This window comes from Ornithodoros turicata, chromosome 3 (assembly GCF_037126465.1).
Source record: "Ornithodoros turicata isolate Travis chromosome 3, ASM3712646v1, whole genome shotgun sequence".
Lineage (NCBI taxonomy): Eukaryota > Metazoa > Arthropoda > Arachnida > Ixodida > Argasidae > Ornithodoros > Ornithodoros turicata.
Genome location: NC_088203.1, coordinates 101,687,148 through 101,706,818, shown reverse-complemented (window position 1 = coordinate 101,706,818; position 19,671 = coordinate 101,687,148). Strand labels below are relative to the sequence as shown.

Here is a 19,671-nt window from a genome sequence, read left to right as displayed (position 1 = left end):
AGTGGCCGACTGTCTCAGTGGGTCCAAAAAGTCTGCGCTAGTGAAATAAGCACAAAGGCCCGCTTTTCAGCCGCGCCCGATAAAAAAAGAGGAAGAACCAGCGTGGAGTAAAAGCAAAGCACAAAGGCAAGTGGCGTGTAAAGGTTCCCTACAGCTACACTATCCTATCAGACTGAAAAAGAAGAGCGAAAAAAGAGGAGCATCCGCGAAACAGCGGTGCAATCCTCTCTAGAGCAGTGCATTCAACCCTGGTGAACGGAGGAGGACCACGATCATATAATGGAAGCTAATATTGATCCGATTACTGGCCACTCGTTTACGGCCTTACGCAATGCGGCCTACATCCGGGACCCGCCGTGGAGTCTTTCGAAGGATTTTTGTTCGAGGGGGAGCGACTTTCGGTGGCCGCCGTCGCGGTACAGCGCCCATTCGGAACGGCGTGTACAGAGCACGCGAGGGCGGTACAGCTTCATGCGACGTACATGTCGGCTGATTCGATCGATGATCAGGCCCATTGAGGGGCGACCAGTGTAGAGGTGCCTCCATAGGGACATAGAGGAAAGAAAACTGGGAACGAGGTAACTTTTCCGTCTTGACCGTGTTCCGGAATTTGTGTCGGTTTTGTGTTATATTGATGAGCTTTGGCTAAGCACTATGATGACGTGGAAAAGAGTGCGAGAGAGAGAGAGAGAAAAAAAAACACGAGAAAACTGAAACCAGCATTGATTTTGCAGAACCCCGGAGCGTGAACGTGAATGTTGTCACCGTACGCGTGCGTATAGGCGTGATTTATTTATTTCATCGAAGTCATCGAAGGAGATGTAAACAAACAACAAAAACAATAATCGCGGCAGACGTTCAGAAAATCCCAGAGAGCTTAGCCCCGCTTTGAACTATGGGAACTTGCTAGTAACAAAGGAGGAGAAGGTCTCCAAGATATTTCGGTTCCTCCTGTCTCTGCCGATTGCCCGCGAGGAGCCATGGTTAGCGAAAACGAAACGTGAAGAACAGTTCTCCCTTCGCCATTCCAGTAATCTCCCAGGATGCATCGCGTGCGCAAGGTGCACTGGGATTTTCTGAAATTGTCTATTTGAGCGTTAAAGACACAATGAAAGGATATTTGGCAAGCCTACGACCATTTTCACTTTGTTCCTGTGTACTAAAACATTCACCCTGTGAAGTATGAAGTTGAAAATCGTTCAAATTGCGAAAATATTCTATATTAACCACGGACGTGAACGGCGTCTGTTTTGACCCTCCTGCGACGCGAACTGGCCGTGACGTTAAGCACAGGGAATTAAGGTTGCCGATTGGCGGAAGGTATTTTTTTAGAACAAATTACAAAGTTTGGGAGCAAGATTACAAAGCTTGTCATGAAATATCTTTTCGTTTGAACTGAAGCTAAAATCGTATCTAATCGTTGACACAGAAGCGTACCGGAAATGTAATGTAGCCGTGGATTGTCGGCACGTTTACCGGAGCACGTTTTCCTCTCTGAGCTTCTTCTTCGTCAGAGAACGTTGTTTGCCAGAAAATGTTGGTGGCCTTTTAAGAGCTGCTGCGTACGGAACGACTTCTAGGCCCGAATTTTGAAATGCTACTTTCCTTTCCGATCCCTGTTTCGCCCCGAAAGAGAACCTTCCGCCCAGTTTCAAACAATCCTTCCGTTTCGGTCTTCCTTTCGTAGACATGAAAGCGTTACGCTTGTCACGTGTTTTGGCATCCCGCCTTTACCAGGTCAACCACTCTCCAATGCCATCTATAGCACCACTGGAGCAAACTATATAATTCCTGGCTCGCTTTGACGTTTTCCTTACGTTCCAACGATGTCAGGTTCGAAAGCTAAGCCCGCGAACTGAATGATGTAGTACCACGTAGAGTTGATGTGGAAGAACTTCGCCGATCATCCAAGAAAAGTGTGCCGAACTTTTTAACGTGACATCATCACCCGCGGGCGAAGTCAGGTCTTCCATGTCGTCTGCATTATGCATGAGCTTAAATGGTCCCTCCCGCACGGAAGCCATCCTGTTAAGCAGGATTCCATTCTTACTTCGCGCGGGCAACTTTCGTTAGGCTTAGTGTTGGCGCTAGATATTCAGACACGGCGGCCAGTTGAAGAAGTGCGATGCAGGAACAGCCGGATAGGAGAGGAAGTTGACCGTGCAAAAATTCCCCGAGAGAATATTTTCGTAGTTAGGAACTCGGAAAGTTGGTGGACGAAGTTGGTGGAAGTCTCTCGCGCAGGAAAGTACGTACATAGTTTGGGAAGTCACGTTGTCATCGTCATTTACGGATTAGCGCGTGGCTTAGACTGGATTTTGTCTTCTTCTACGGACACAAGATCGTCTCGCGCGCCCGTTAGGCCACACTTGTCCTGTTTTCGGAAATCTTTCGTGGGTATTAACCTTACGCATGATTAATATGCCGTTAAGTCTCGGACGCTATGCAGAGATCGGGCCCGTTTGCATAAAACGGTTTAAGGACGTTCCAAGCCAAGGAAAACTCCTTTTTGCGTAAGATGGTTTGTAAGACATCCTTTATAGGGCCCTAACAACAACCCTATCACACATGTGCAAAATGGCTGCTCAAACTAGGAACTTTTACGTCGGTAGCTGTTCACGGGAAGTTCACAAGAAATTGCTGTGGCTGTATCACCAAACCCTCGGTTTCAGTTTCGGTTTCGGTGATGCAAAACAAATTGAAATAATCTAAAGCTAATAAAAGCAGTTTTGACATACTCACGTAATTTACTCACTCCATACGTAATTTACGTAAACGTAACGTTTACAATCTCTTCTCATGCCATGCTGTTGGTTTCCCTTGTAAGGGTGGCAGAGAAAGATAAGACCCAATAATTACGCTCTTCCGAGCTGGCATTTCTTGGACATGTTGCAGTTTTCCATTTATATGATCCAATTTTCTGTTTGTTGGCGCTTCGCTTTTTATCTGTGCAAGATCAGGAACGTCTACAGCTTAGGCTCCTATATGACCGCGTTAGGACGTCCTAAGATTCAGGTATATTCTTAAAGTTCTGTGCAACAGGCCCCGGAACTAAAACATTATTCAAACCGGTAGCTTTGCAGGTCCAACGACCATAGGTAGCCGTGTAGGTCCGTCCATGGCAGAGAGACAGAGAGAGAGAGTTGTGTGCGAGATGAGATGAAGACGTGAAAAAGGCACTTCCAACAACGTGCGTGCAGCCATTTTTTTTTTATAGAATCTGCATCATTCATATTGTCATGAGTTGGTGAAAAGAGACATTGCAGGTACGTGAGTCAGCGGCATTGATATGGGCATCAAGGCGGCCGAGAACGGGACAGATAGACAGATCCTCGTGAAGACGTTCTGCGGCAGACGTGAGTGATCTTGGACCGGACAGGGCTCTACCACAGGACATCTTTAAAGGTACTATAAAGCAGTCGAGGTCGAACCTATGCAGTCAGCATGACGTGAGAGTGCTAGACTCAAAGGTTCAGCACAACAAGTAGTATGCGCAGGAGTTTACTCTTAAGTATTTTTAATTGGTAAATAAAAACGCAGTGAAGAATGTCGGGGCGACGCCTGGTGTGGAAGAAGTCCTCAATTTGTCAAGCAACCCTGTAAACAAGGAGACCGATAAACAGATGGCTTTCCTGTTGGGATTTGCAAATACTATACCTTTTGAGAAAATGTAATTTGTGTGAAAGAAAATAAACAAAAGCCGAATCTTGCACTCAGTAGCTAAACGTCTATACCTGGGCCTTGTTTCAGCACCGTGGCGCTGCTATCGTACGTCGCTCTATTTGGCCCAGAGTCATGCGCATGAGACATTTTCGCCGCCGTACTTGGCGGAGTTGACGTTTCGTCGGTCTGCTTCGCCACAGTGTTGCCGGTAGATTTAAATTTGCATTTTTTCGGGAGCTATAACGTCTATGTGAGAAAATTTTGCGGCATTTTACTCCTGAGGACGTACACAATTCAGGGCACACGAAACATGAGGTTGCACCTCGACTGCTTTATAGTACCTTTAACACCACCCGCTGCAGATGACGTTTCCTGACTGCTTCAATATATTTTCCGGGCGTCGTTTCAACCGCTGAGCTCCACCGTTTCAAGTCCGGTTCCGTCCGGTCCGTTTCCATCTCGGTTTCTGTGTATACCTTCGCAAGGCTCGGAATCCGCTTTGCCCAGGTTCATTTCTCACCACTCACTGGTATTAAACCCATTTACGAATTGTTGCTGTGTCGCAATTCCTGCTCATGTCCCGCTAGCACACGAAACATGAGAGCCGTCGCGATCACTCCTTCATGGGTGCTTGGTGGCGTATCACTGCCGAGGGATGGGGGTATCCCGAAATGCCGCCGTTAAGAATCCACCGTTTATAATCCCATATGTTCAAAATCCCAAACAGCGCTAGCGTAGCGTTGCGCGCGTGCCCAACTGTGGGGAGCCCACCAAAGGCGTGGTGAACTGTCAAAAAACACCTAAACTAACCTAACCTAACGAAATTCTAACAATGTTTGCTGCTCTGATGTGACCGCCATGCTAATCCGAACGGTCGTCAAAAACCTGGTTTTTATTCACGACAATGACTTCTGTTGACGGCAAAATGACGCAGTACTGCGATGCTTGCCAGTAATATGTATTATTCGACACAATCATTCCGCCATTCTTCATATTAAAGCTTTCATTTAGAAATCTGGGATTTGGAACATATGGGATTTTAAACGGTGGATTCTTAACGGTGGAATATCGTAGCACCTCCTGAGGGATCTGCCTGTCGGTATGGCGGCATCCTAAGCCTTTTTTTCCTTTCGAGGCCCACCAAACAACTGCACGTGTACCGGAATTTCCTGTCTCGAAAAGATGTGATAAGCCTGCTTTCAGCTTTAAAAAATGACACATATCCATTACAAGACAGCCGCGGGACCCGAGCGAGAAACGGCACATGCAACAAACAGTCCTTTGATACCTGAAACGATCGCATAATGGTGGTACCACTCTTCGAAATCACTGATGTACCAGAAATGTCAAACGAAGGATTGTGTTGAACAGTAATGCGGGAGCCTTTCGTATATATGATATCGCAGGTGTTACGTTACCAAAGGCCTTGAAAGCCTTCCTCGCATTTTTTTTTTAATACAAAGAAAGTCTCCGCACGTGCGTAATTTTTTCGATAAGAAAACGTTTCTTGTCAAAAGACAAAGGCTGCGTTTCACCAGTCGGGAGCTCGACAACAACAACATATAAGTAATGACTATGACATGGAGTGATTCACCGCTGGAGAGCAATATATACCTCATTACACGCGAGCGATTAGATGTGAGATATGAGAATTAAGTTAACGTTATGTACAAGCACAACAATTGAGCTGTCCCCTACTGGCTACGCTGCGCCAATCGAAAGGAAGATGAAGAAATGAATAAAAAAGAACAAACACGAAAGCGCCAGTGGTAAAGCACCAAAGGTAATAGAGATACGGACTTTAACATTACCAGCTCGACAGTCACTTGAATAATGAGTTCTACGCCAAAAGCGGCTCTGTTAAAAGTTACTTTCTGCGGCGTGGAAAAAGCAACAGCAAACGACGGTGTTGCGGCATGCAATCATGAAACGTGCGACGCGCGTCGGCGCAGTGCACAAGTGGTACAGGGGTCGACACCCTCTGCGTATTTTATTGGTCCAACGTTATTCGCGTACATGGCGTTACCGCCTTCCCAGCCCCCATCGTTTTACTTTTTCTTCTGAGAAACGTACAACGTGCAGGTGTCAATTAGATGTTATTAGATAAATAATAATAATAATAATAATACCCGGAACTACTAATGCTCTGGGAATACTGGGAATAATACTCCTGCAACCCAGAGCCTTGTGAAGCAAGCTGCCGCTTGCGGCTTTTTACACTGGGCCTCCCACATTATACTGTTGTGAGTGACAATGTCGAATAAAGGTTCAATTCAATCCACTCAGGGATGGGCATAAATACATTTTTTGAGTATTTAAATATAAATACAAAATACTTTGTTGACAGGGGCATTTAAATACTCTTCATAAATAGTTTTCAACACGAGTATTTAAATACAAAATATAAATACTGTATTTAAATACCGTAACTACTACCATAAATACTGTGAGGAAGATGTCATCTGGAATTATAGAAATAATTATGATCATAAGGACAAATCAGCGAGAAAGAATAGCATTTATTTGTTGGATTATCATGGCGATTTTAATATTAGAAATTTCTCGAAGACATCTTTTAGGCATCTTCTGTTCGGCCGTACAATCAGATTCGCAGAGGAGAACAGCACCTCCACAGGTGCCGATGAACAAATGCTTGTATTAAATTTGACGAAGATGCTTCGTAGAACAATGTAATCGGGTAGTCACGACCGTTGTCCGCAACAACAGTGAAAAACTCGCCATCTAAAATGGTTTGTCGCATGCGCATGCTAGCGCAAACCCGGCATAATTGCGCCCCGAACTCGCCCTTCTTCCCGAAAGGTCAAATGCAGGGCAACTTTAACATGTGAGTCAGTATATTCTGTATTTAAGAGTATTTATAAAGTATTTACAAGAATAAATACCCGAAAACTGGTATTTAAATATAATTATAAATACATTTTTCGAGTCTGTATTTAAATACAAAATATAAATACATGTATTTATATTCTAAATAGTAGTTTAATTACAATGTATTTAAATACTGCCCATCCCTGAATCCACTCAACAATGAAACAGTGCAATTACACTGGATTTCCCAATCTCCATGCTTCGTCTGTGTACTTTTACTTTCCGTTTTCTTGCTGACTGATGAATATTTCTATTCTTGGCATCTTACAGGGACTATCGCATCAGGAAAGGTGTGTATGAAACCGACACGACAATGTTCGGCATGTCTTTTTTTTATTCCGCGTCAGCGCCGCGAAGCAACTATGGCTATGAGCGGTGTACAGATGTGGACAGATGGACAGAGGAGAGCAGAAGGAGTGGGGGACAGGGGAGTTAGTATGCGACCTGGGCCGACTTCAGAGGGAACTGTGCCGACATTCGTCTGGTAAGTGTTCGGAAAACCCAGGAAAACATCAGACAACACAGCCGGTGGTAGGATTCGAACCTACCACCTCCCAGTCTTCAGCACGACCTTGGCTACAACCAACGAGCGGGACGAGCCCGGCCACATGGTACGGCATGGTTTAACAGTCCACTAGGCCAAGTTTCTCTTCCGAAAACAGCTTACTTTTTTAAACAAGCGAGCTCTAAAGATTCGCACTCCCTCTGGTGCTAACCCAGAATGACGTAAGCCGGGCACAAGAATGGGATTGTCTGCGCGTTTCTCGCACTGAGATACGCGCCATGCGGTTCCAGCTTTACAGAATACTAGCATATCGTAAGTCGAAACTCCGCGTGCGCAAGGAAACAGCGGTTGCATATTGCGCACGCGCCGAACGCAGAAGCCACCTCTACGCGTTTCGTGCGCCCGCCATTTTGGAAAAAAAAGTTTGCGTGAGCAGCGTAATGAGCTTTGCGTAGTTTGCTGGCGCCTCCAGCAGCAACTTTGCTTACTCGAGCGCGGAAATACCAGTCGCGTTGACTCTGCCGGATGGCGCAGCAGCCATCTTGCATTTCGGGGTAGACGACGTTACAGTAAACTTCATCGTCAAAAGAGCGAAGAACAACGGGATGTGAAAGATGGGTGAACACAGTATGAGCGTTTACACCTTATACTAAACCTTTCACGTGTGGTGTCATATTCTGGGCTGCACGCTCTTTGCGCGAAGCCTACGCAAGACGCGTAAAACGAAATGCCAATAATAGCGAGTTTTAGTATATCGTATGCGGTTCCGCGTTCGAATCGAAAAACACAGAAAAACGTACGCCGGGTAAATTTTCCCTCATTCTGTTTCAATCGAGAAACACCGAATACAGAGGGACATTCCAGGAACGATGACAGAGACAAATTGCTGCACATGCCCGGCAACCTGTTGATGCAGGTCAGAAAACCATACAGAAATTGGTCGCGAAAAATGTCCGTTTACTTTTTCGTTAGTCGTAAAACGCCACCTCAGCGAACCACGCCATGTTGATTAAGCGTCGTGCTGAAATTACATTGTGATTTCTATTCGCCGATAACTGTCGGGTAAGCCACGTACACGCCAGGAGGGACATAGAAAAACGCCGATTTCGTGACAGTCAATAAACACCGAAAAACATACGCCGAATCTGCCCAAAAGTAAAAACCGAAACCGCGGAACCCTAGCGCCTTTGCGTACGTAAGGGACAGCGTCAGTGGTTCTGCGCACGCGCAAACCAAAAGAGAAAGCTTCTCTCTCTCTTACGAGGGTTCGCTGCCGTATGCGGCAACGTGATGTCGTCCATTTCAAGGGAATAAGGAGATACGGCTTATCATACTTATCGGTTATCGTCAACGCCTTATTCCAATCTACTAAAACTCTATTATCACGGTGCGAATCCCGTTTTCATCAATTTACGATTTTTTATGAATGCATCGACCTCTCTCCGAACTTTCCAGTTATCCCAAAGAAAAATAAGAAGACCAAATCCAGCCATTTATCTAACCTGCTTCCATACACCGACATTAAACACACACACACACACAAACACACCGTGATTCAAAGCAGTCGACACGGCTCGCCCCAATTCCTTTTGCAATCGATACCTCGATCCCCCCCAACTCGAAGAAAGACCATTTCCCGTCCGTTCACTAATTACAGCTTTTAATAGCGCCATCGTATAATGCGGTAATTGTCAGCCGCCGCGATCAATGGCTCACCGTGCACGCCTTTAAAGTCACCGTAATTCACGTCCGCCGACCATTTGACCGTGAATTTCGCGAGTTTAACACGAAAGGATGCGCGCCTGTCTCCAAGCTTAATGGGGAGCTACACAGACTGATCTACGACGGGGTGAAACACTAACCAGCCGTACACGTTCCGATCAAATTATGGGGGTCGTTACGGAAGCTGCTCTTAAATCATGTAGGACTGGCTCCTGCTTTACGCCAAGGAGTAATTCCTCGTAATTGGGGAGGAACTGTTGGGTTAACGCCGTCTTTCAAGGAACTGCAGGACCCCTGATAGGCTCAGTGGGTCCCTGTGTTCCTGATATTGTGTGATATCCTGGGTAAGCATGGTTTCGGTGAATGCTCAACAATGATGTTCCGCTGTCACAGGATATCATTTGCGTTTGATGTGAAACACGGAAATTATTATTCTAATCTATTCAGAGACAGGTCTCGAAGCGAAAAGTAACCCGAGCTCTGACGCATTTAACGTTTTCCGCCGTTCTGTAGCGCCACCTTGCGTTGGTCCTTTCATAAACGTCGCAATACCACGGCAAAAGGAAGAATCGTGGTCCTGCACACACGGACTTATACGCCCCAGAGTACAGAACAGATAATGTACCATATTTTACGGCCACGAGAAAGAATAAAAATGGAAGCGCGCATTAAAAGCACAAGCAAATAGACACCCGCATCAAATACACTCTACATTCAATACTGCTTTCAGTATTTCCTCGAAACGTACGTGTCCCAACGACATTCGTGAGATACCTCACTACCACTCCCGCACAAGAGGTTGAGAAATATGCATAAATAAAAACAAAGTGCGGTACCCGCTGGCACGCAAAAAAAAAAAAAAAAAAAAGAAAAAGAAAGAAAAAGAAGAAAAGAACGAAAGTAAGAAAAGAAAAAAAAAAAAACTTGCTACACCATCACATTCAGCCCATTCCGCCTTGCATTGCATTACGGAGTTAGGAATATTTCGCGCCGCGGAGCCGCAACCACAAAAAAAAAAAAAAAAACTGCGACGCATTCATCCTTCCTCTCTGGACGCGCTGCATCCCGTTCACATTTGCTGGCGCGCCGAAAAGTATCAAACTCAAGATTGGAACTATGCCGCACGCGCAAAAAATACGGCGGTCCCTCTGTATTTCGTTCCTCACGCGAGGCAGTTAAAAGAAAGGCAACAAGCAACAACACAAACAGGACTGAAACTTCAAAGGCAATACGTCGAGGGCTTTTGAAGGGAGCAACGGGATTCCAGTGCCGAAAAAGGAAACGAAAAACCGATAGAAAAAAAAAAAAAAAAAAGAGAAGAAGAAGAAATGCAGGGAAAAAGTTTCTTTCTCTTTTCTTTTGTCGAAGAGGTCATACCGCTGCGATTGTGACCGCTATGCGTTGCACGTCTAACGCGACCCATCATAGGCGACAGCGCCTCTGGCGGTCAAAAGCAAATACGTCGATGCTGCATTCGATTACTGCAGTGTGATCGTATCGACGGGGTGTCGTACGTGTATTGGTTCCGGTTTCCGTTTCATTCGTTTTAAGTCGAAATAGGCGATTCCTTCGACGAAGAGTTTCGTCCACTAAAGGGCAGTTTGTTGAAGGAAAAGCGGGTGTCGATTTTTCACTGGAAGGAGGTGCCGTGGAGCCGTGCTGTGGTGTGATGAATGGTGGTGTTATGATTAATGTACACGCCTGTTGGTTGGTTCGCTTATGGGAGATGTACTTTGGAACGAACACGACAACGTTTTTCTTGGTTCCGTTGTAGCACCGCGAAGCAACTGTAGCGATAAGCGACGTACAGACATAGATGGGTGGACGTTCACATGAATACTACTTAGCCACGAATAGTACTTATAGCCACGAATTTAATCGAAATGGTTTGGACTCTGAGCATCATTGAAAAGCACGCGAGAACGTTTTCTAGCTTTGATTTAGGGGTCACTTCAGAATCCGCAGCAAAGGGAATACGATTCGTTTTACCTACTGGAATATTTAAAGGCACTGTAAAGCAGCAGGCAAGCTGCTTAATATTGGCAGCGGTATTTGAAAGGTTATTCCGAAAGAAACCCGCACTGCAAATTTTATGTGCGACAGAAAACTCTAAATATTTTTTCATCACGACTGAAAGTGCGATGAAAAGACGCGGGGCGACGCCTGGTAGGAAACAAATCGAACATTCGTCGAGCAACAGTGTTACATGTCCCCAACCCTCTATCGGCTAAGTCATGGGCTAAGTAGCCGGCCTCTCGAACTTTTTGAAAAGTTTGTTCAAACGAGGTAGTTCCTGACATATATTCTCTCAAAATGCAAGAACATTGGTATATCGTGGGAATGAGAAACAGAACTGTCAGCAGAATCACTATGAGAGCCACCTACGCAAAAATGCACCACGTCCGACGAGCCGGCGTGGTGATGGTAGCGGTCCGCAGGTGTCGCTGTATGCTCCCATTGTTATTGGTATGTCTATATTCGCCGCCCTACATGGCAGGAACCCACCCTACTATGGTGAGCTAGAGCCCACATTTTTTTCTTTCTCCCCCTGTATCTGCCAGATTGCTTCAATTTCGGCCATCGCGGGAACTCCCTGGCGCTCCCAGGTGCTCTTTGCGCATGGGGTCACATGGCCGTGAGGGCGCGAGAAGCGGCAGCGGGTCGAGCCCTTGGTAGCCACCTATCGGCAGGCCCGTCGTCACGACCCGGTTTCAGTCGCCGTTCAGCACACCATTCATTCTAACTCACCATAACCCTACATGCGGAGTTCGTGCCGGGTCTTAGACACATAGTTACCCGTAATATTAAATCAGATTTTTCCATTAAAAAAAAAATACGAGACAGATTTAAACGAAATTCGTGGCGTTTGTATACTGAGCACCCAGGCTGGTAAGTGAGCTAGCCGTATAAAATTGTATGCCTGCTGCTGTACAGTACCTTTAACAGGTTTTAGTCACGTATAGCAAGAAGCCCAACTTTTAGCTGCGCTGCGCTGAGTGTTGTCCTGTGCCACACGTTGGCTTGTTCGTCTCCTTTGTCTTCGCAAGGATACGCCGCCTGCGTCATGCTTATACCAGTTTGCTTGCATAGTCCTTTTATGTTCTTTTCCCTATATACGCTTCTCCGCAAGATAAAGCGTGTATTCCGGCTGCCATAATTCCGTCAAGCCCGCATCACATCGGCGCCGATGCAAGGCGGAACGACTATGTGACACAGACACTCTCAGTATCTTGGCAGGCAAGCATGCTCGGAGGATCCATTGGGAGGTCGTCAAGAAGGAAAACGCTGTAATCGCCCTTCCATTGCTCAGGGGAGCGCCAACCGTGCTGCCCATTCTCATCCGCAATGAGATAAAGACTCCCCCCCTTAAACGATCAATAGTGGCGGAAGAAGAAGCAAAGGAAGTTACTTTCGTAGGAAACGTGCCCTGGGTTGCCTTGCAGGCTGTGTATGGGGCTGTGTATGTGAAGCGCGACGTTCAAATGGGTTGTCGTCTGCCTGTGATACGAGACGATGGTTGGCTCTGTTTTGTAAGCATGGGACGCGGCGCCAATGTTTGTGGTTCCGGGTGCTTTGGTGTTGCTTGTGTAGGAAGCGGTGAGTGGTGATACGTAGTTGGGATTGAAGAGAATTCATTAGGAGTGGGTTGATGGCGTCTGTCGCGGTTGGCGCCAGGCTCTTCATATAAGGGTCCGTCTGCGGCGCATAAATGAGCAAGTGGAAAGGAACGCTCGAGCCATTTTAGCTATTCCTACACTTTTATACTGAATAGACGCAAAAGTGGTCTCTTTTTATGGCACAAAACTAAAGTCCCATTTGTCCAGGAAGAGGGAAACACGCAAAGACATTACGTACCGGCACATGGAATCGCACTTTTCCTCCGCAATTAACATGGCGGCCGCCAGCAAGTGAGTACGCGAAAATGGTCCACTTATGAGACGTGAGTACGTTCAGAGAGCCAACATGCCGGGTAACTGCTCTGAACTGGTACTCTGACGTCAAGGCATTGGGGTGTGACCGTCCAAAAGAACCCTGCAGTATCAGAGAAATAAATATTTCTTGATACCCTGTCGTTGAGTTGAGTTGAGTTGATAAAAGAAAAAAAACATGGAGGAATGGGCACTCATTACGAGAGTCGGCCACTCCAGATCACTTAGAAAAACAAAAATGGCTAACCACAATAAAACCAATGAGTGACAAAAACACTCAGTCACTCACACGCACTGTCCACAGACACTGTCACACACACTGTGTCCACCAACTTGGAGTCTGCGCAAAATCGCACAAATGCATGCATGGCGTGAAACTGATGGTCGAGTGTCCAAGGGCCCAGAACCTTAACATCATCAAATGGTCTGCCATCCAGCCGAGCTAAAGAAGCTTGCAGAGATAGTCTGTGCTGCTGATACCGTGGACAGGACAATAAGATATGTTCAGTGTCCTCAACCGTCCCACAGGTGCCACAGTTAGGTGAATCCGAAGAAGACGTCGGTTATAGGGCACGTTGAGGCAGAGCCGGTGGTACAGTGACACAAACGGCCTAGGGAACGATGTCGTGCTAGGGAACCCTGTCGTGCTGTACGATATTGCAAGGGTCTTCGCGATGGCGCGTTCCAAAAGTTTGATGTTTCCGCGCCATGGGAGCAGCTGCCTAGGGGGGTCACGTGATGTAATGCTGAGAACATGTAATTAGCCACCAACCTTGAGGTGGCCCGTGCAGGCTCAACTGATTAATTGACCCTTATAGTGTGCCTTGATCTGGTAGTGGTACATATATCGCTACCCGATAGAAAATGACGGCGTCATGCAGGTGGCACCAACACATTAATTCCAGAAAATAATGGCTGAACGATAGATAACGGAATAAAACGGGGGATGGAGTCATTTTGTGTATGTCTTCATCGCTCAATATACGATAGAAAAGTTTACACGGGTCCTAGCTAAGCATGCTTGTCCTAATTTCAACACAGTTCAGCGCGTTCTTATCGCAGCAATCGACGAGGAACAACCTATAGCCACCAATAGGCTCAACGAAATTACAGCAATCAGCACAAACAACGGCACCCTCTTCTCTGTCCCGCAACCAACCAGAGAACAGAATCCAACTATTCTTCCGAAAACGCCCCTTCTACTTTTCTTTTCTTTCTTCTTTTTTTTTTTTTTCAACTGTGAAAATCCCACAAATGAAATCATACGGCAGACCAAACTTCTATGCCCGACTGGATAAAGGAGTACAAATAAAAAGAGGAAAAGGATTGCCCATTGACTTGTTCCGCATCCAACATCCTTCCCGACAGACCCATGCGCGCCCCCTTCAAAGCGCACCCTCCTGACCAATCTCTTTACGCTAAATCACCCCCGTATAAACCAGAGGAGCATATATTCATAATCCCCCGCCAGGCGAACGCAGCTCGCTCGACCGAAATCACCATTTCACGCCATTAAACATCACGCTCTTTTCACTGCACGCCTTCAGCATTACACCGCTCAAAAAGCCAGCACCACACCACAATGTTGTCTGCACGCACCAGCTTCAAGTCCTTACAGATCTATGGAGCAAGGCAATGTTCTTCTATTACGTCGTATTTCCCAAATGATCCTCCTTTTCAAAGCGAAGTGAATGACTCAAAGCGATATCTTAGGGAAAGGAAAGGAAAACAACAGGGGAGCCTTGCAGAGAAACAGCGAATGAAGACGCAAACTAGGGTCATTAATATGATTCAGTCTGGCGCCCTCCGTTCTTGTCAGACGCCGAGCCCTGGTTGGAGATTAACGCCAAAATAGCGTCTGGCTCCAAAACTTCGTCACTCTCTTCCTCGCTCTCATTTCCTTTCTTTTTTCCGATCTTCACAGACCGACGAGGTTATCGACGCGAGATGTCGGCTTCACTTAACTTGCGTTCTCTGCATGGAGACGACAGAAGTCTGCTGACTCGCCCTCCTGCCGCGTGAGAGCGCTAGTGTCGACAGCGTAGTCGTGGGGCTGCACCCCCTGTCGGAGTTATTTGAAGCTCGAACAAGAGTTGCTAATAGGGTTGTTGATTAGTAGTGGTGATGGTGGTGGTGGTATTAATAGAGCGAGTGGCACTGATGCGTTCAAGTGCCCCCCAGTGACTGGAGTGATCTTTCAATAAAGCTCATCATGATGGTGATGAGGATGCGGGTGCGAATAAAAAAAAGAAAAAAAGAAAAGTGGGGCTTGGAGGGAGGATAATGATGTAGGACTATCGATTAATGTACGTTGTGGGCGACAGAACTGTCTTTGTCTTTCTGAATTCTGATGGCCCAAGATCTCATCACGGATGGAACGCAGTCCGGCCTAAGTCATGATGTGTTCTTAAGTGAGCATATGCTGATTAGGGGAATGTCAGGAACACGTGCTGCACACTAAAACAAAAAGTAGTTGCTGGGGCTGTCGTTGATGGCTGCAGTGTTGTCACAAGTGCTCTCGCGTGACGACGACGAGGTAGAATTGGAAAGGAAGGGAAAATATGGAGATGTTAGTCCCGACCCAATCAGAACTGGCTACACCAAAACGCGTTTCTGGCTGGAACAAATAGAGCCAGAAAAAAATATAAAGAAACAAACAAACGGGAAAGATGTAGAGGTACAGGTGGAACGATGACGAGGTGACGAACTCAATCGCTCTCGCGTGTATATGCTGTGAGGACGTGCCACGAGGAGGCCATAGGCAAGCTTTGTTCCGTGCTCGCAGACTGTGTGGTCAGACCATTTAAACTAGCTGACTGAGTGTTTTATGTAGCCTTCTAGATAAATGTCGGTAATGTCCACCATGAAGTTGACCCACGACGCACACCAGCACCGGAGCAGCATACCGTCATGTAGCACACCTCGAGTAACGTATGAAACACGACCTCTCTATTGCTCCCAGCAACTCAAACATGTCTTTTTTTTTTTATTATTCATGGCGTCAGCGCAAGGAAGCAACCGTGGTTTTGAGCAGTGAACAGATGGAGTAAGATAGCAGGAAGGAGTGGAAGACGGGGGTGTTAGTATGCGTCCTGGGCCGCCTTCAGGGGGAACTGTGAAGACATCCGTCTGGAAACTCTGCAAGAGAAGTCCTGTATACTCCAGAGGGTACAACAGATGGTAGAAGTTTAACCCTCCACCTCAGTCCTAATCTCCTACCGCTCTCAAGCACTACCTTGAACTCGCCACCAACGAACGAATGCTGGATCCATTCGGCCATGTCGCCGGTGCAACTCAAACCGAGCTCTCCTGTTGGCAGAAGCTGAAGCCACATGATCACCTATACCTGGTTCAGTTAGATCCAGTTAAGACACAGCTGCCCATAAGGTCCAACAAATACATCTTCCGTAACTGCCACCAGTGATTGTGTCGACGATTTCGTTGTCTATCACCGATCAGCTTCCATACAATCAGCAAGAGCCAAAGTATGGTGGGGATCAGCGGGACTCTATAACGATATTAGCCGCTCAAAACAAAGGCCCATTTTTCTCCTGGCGTTGATCCTCTTAGGAAGCGGCTCTGTTGGGGCGAAAAATCCCTATCCTCGGCTATCCCCAGGTGATCCTGTACTAAAGCTATTGCCGAGAGAGATGTACAGCTATGGGCTGGGTTGCTCATGAGTGAGGGCAACTCTCTCCAGGGTTGATACGCTTGTAGACGCGATGGAATTGGGTTCGATCGGGGCCCGCAGAGACATATGTGTTGCTGACTCTGTAAGACGGCTTGTCGGTGCTAGAATGTTATGCAGTATAAGGCTTTTCCTTTTCCTTTGCTGCTTCCCCATGGACTGTAATGGCTCAACTGTGAAGTGATACCTTTTTTTGCGTAGGCGGATTCGACTTTTAATGTCGTTGTCTACGTGACTCAAGGTTGGCTGTTTGCAGAGTTCGTGAAATTCTAAGAATACATAAAGCAATCTGAAGCGGAAAATATGCAAATATCTTTGTTGAAAAAATAGCGGGTGAAGCCAAGTTTCTCGCTTCCTTAGCGAGTGGCATTTTTCAAAACAGATTTCGCGTTGAATTGTAGGATGTACTTAAAACAACGTTTAGCTCGCAGCGCTCGTCGAAATGCCAAGCCAGGGTGTCTATCAAATTGTAGCCTTCTAGTTCCCGGACATTTCAGGCTTCCACTGACTATTCCCAGACCAAACCAAAAGGAAATGTGGTGCCTGGTCCTATACGTTTTGATACAGAACACTCAGAAAACAGATCATTTATTCAAAAAGTGAATGACGGGAGTCATTCATTGAATTCAAACAAACAGAATACAAATACATGCTTCTTCTTACCCATAAAGGAAAGCTTTTTTTTTTCCTGCAGTAGGAAGGCCTCACTTATGACCCTTGTATTTTTGCTGTTAAGGATCACTTATTATAGGGAGGCTGCCCTACATTTCTACCTCTGAGCTTGTCGTATTTTAGCCAACTATTACTCGTGGCAGTGCTTCCGCGGCATAACCACTCAACCGCACTGATCGACACTTGCGATTCACTGTGTATCGTCATGGGACTGGTCTGCGATTTTCCCTAAGTTCAGCTACTTTCTCCCAAAGTTCCCTGACTTTTTCTTCTTTTTGCTGTTTTTCCAGGTTTTCCGGGTTGGTAGACAGCCTGCTAGGGCATGCGATGCCTATATACAGCTCTAGTTGGTGTGTCTCGTGACAGCTCAGTCCCTCGTTATGCCATTGTGGGGACGTTGCGCCATGGGTGAATGTTTAGGTAAGGACAGACAAGAATCATTCAGTACCATCAGTGAAGCAAGTTTGCGTGGTCTCTCCATCAGAGACAGTTAGTCTATAGTTTGGGCGCACGGGTGCTGCCACCTGTATGCTTTATGTTGATGTGTGTTTTTTTTTGTTTTTTTGTTTTTTCTGGGCAAGCAACTGAACGTATCTAAGTATAAGTTTCCTGGGTATGTAGCGCCTTCTGTATTATGTAGAACTTTGTGAGCATGCGCCATCACCAAGGCCCTCGAGGCTGTTCTCGGGCACGTAATAAAAAAAAGCGAAAACCGTTATTATTATTACCATTATTGTTCGAAATCGGACGCTTAGAAAGATGTAATCCCCAAATACCTTAAAGTTTCACTACGACCTAAATATATACCTATTTTATTTTATTTCGGATTATGAGTCAACCTCTTTCAAGGACTCAGAAAGAAAAATATAAATGCCGTTAGTGAAAATCACACGCTCCCATTAATTTTCGAAAGGAGATGCAAGATTTCATTGTTTCGGATTCTCCAGGAGTTAGGGCTGTATTCTGAGACGACCCTCGTCTCAACCCTCCACTCGCACTACTCCTTGATATCGGTTCTGTGCTTCAAAAATCGACATTGACTAGAAACGCGCCCGATCGGGGCGGGGGGGGGGGATTTATTGGCAGAAAAAAATAAGAAGAAAGAAAGGGAAAAGGTCAGCCATGCAGCACGCCGGCTTGCTATTCCCTAAAAAAAGAAAAAAGAAAGAAAAATATAAACAACAGAGAAAGGAAATAACAAAAAGATTGTACAATTGTACAATTAACCAATTTGAGGACGCTGTTTCCGTGTTGTGTGATTAACAATGATAGTTTTGTATATTCTTGTTATTCCCCTCCTGCTTGGGCAGTGCCCGCAGTATCATGAAATAAATAAATAAATAAATAAATAAAAGATAAATACGGGGGAAATGCTTCGCAGTTTCATCGAGTACTACACTGTAGCGCCGGTGTTTTCTTGAAACGCAATGGCTCCTCAAGCGGAGGTGCGCTTCATTCTTTCACTCACTGGAGTTGAGGTCGAGGACGGTTTAAGAATACGGCCGTTTGCGACGTCACCGGGAACTCTGCCGTCCGCGTCCCAGCAACAGCGCGCGTCTCTGCCCTCCGCCTCAAGTTGGAATACTGCAAGCGACTGTGGTGAGGAGACGGAAATCGACCTTGGAGGAGCAATGTTGCCAGAAGCGCGGGTAGATTTCGCGCCCCCATGACGTCATACTTCCCAAAACTAGAAATATTGATTGCTTGATTGATAAAAGAAAAAAAATGGAGCTGATAGTCCCAAACTACTCGGGACTGGCTACTCCAGTACGCGTTATGATACTCCGGTCTTACATATAGAGGAAGAACATTTTCGTAGAATACAGTGCGTTACACGTTATAAATTATGTTCATTAATTCTCGAGGCACGGAATTTAGTCCGTTGTGTATAGCACTATACTTTGCACGAACAATACGGAGCTTTCTCTCCACAGCACGGGCCGATTTCAGCGAGACCATCCCGCACCTGGACAAATGCCCGCGTCCTCGAAATGCCAGTTGCATGCCAAATTACTTGGAACGGCGAGCCCTCTGCGCAGGATTAACCTTTTCCAATATTCCTAACGATTCTTAGAGAGACAGGTCAATGAGGAATCCCGATCATTAGGCAAGGGCCGTTCCCACGTAATGAGCGATCCCCTACCTGTCCCTCGAAGGCCGTTTGTATAAGCAAGATTGATGCGGCCCTCGGACACGAAATGAGATCTGTTAGAGTACGCTTTCATTTTTGTAGGGTTAACGATGCGAGTAATACCGGAAACAAAAAGCAACCAAGCTTGAAAAAAAGAAAAAAAATACACGCGCTTGCAGCGGTGCACTATAAACTCTTTCACACCTTTAAAGGTGTGCGCTATGAACATTCAACCTGGTTGCGTAACATTGCATCTCCAGGATGATATTTTACAAAATTTGAAAAGCATTACTAAAGATCAAGTGTGAGTGCAAATCTTGCTTTCATTATGTCTTGGATATCGTAGGTACGAGCTAATGCATATATGCATCGCTATCGATAATCGAGCACGCGCAAGTGTCTACAATACTGTTGAACAATGTTGAGATGTTGCAAGACTGAATTTTTGGAGGACAGACAACACTCGAGTAAA

General features: G+C 46.1%; 1 protein-coding gene across 7 annotated transcripts in view; it reads right to left on the bottom strand.

Annotated features, from left to right (window-relative positions):
• The window catches only part of LOC135389010 (cell adhesion molecule 4-like), a 596,648-nt gene that overhangs the window by 159,784 nt on the left and 417,193 nt on the right, over nt 1-19,671 (bottom strand). The gene's annotated exons all lie outside the window — the stretch shown is intronic.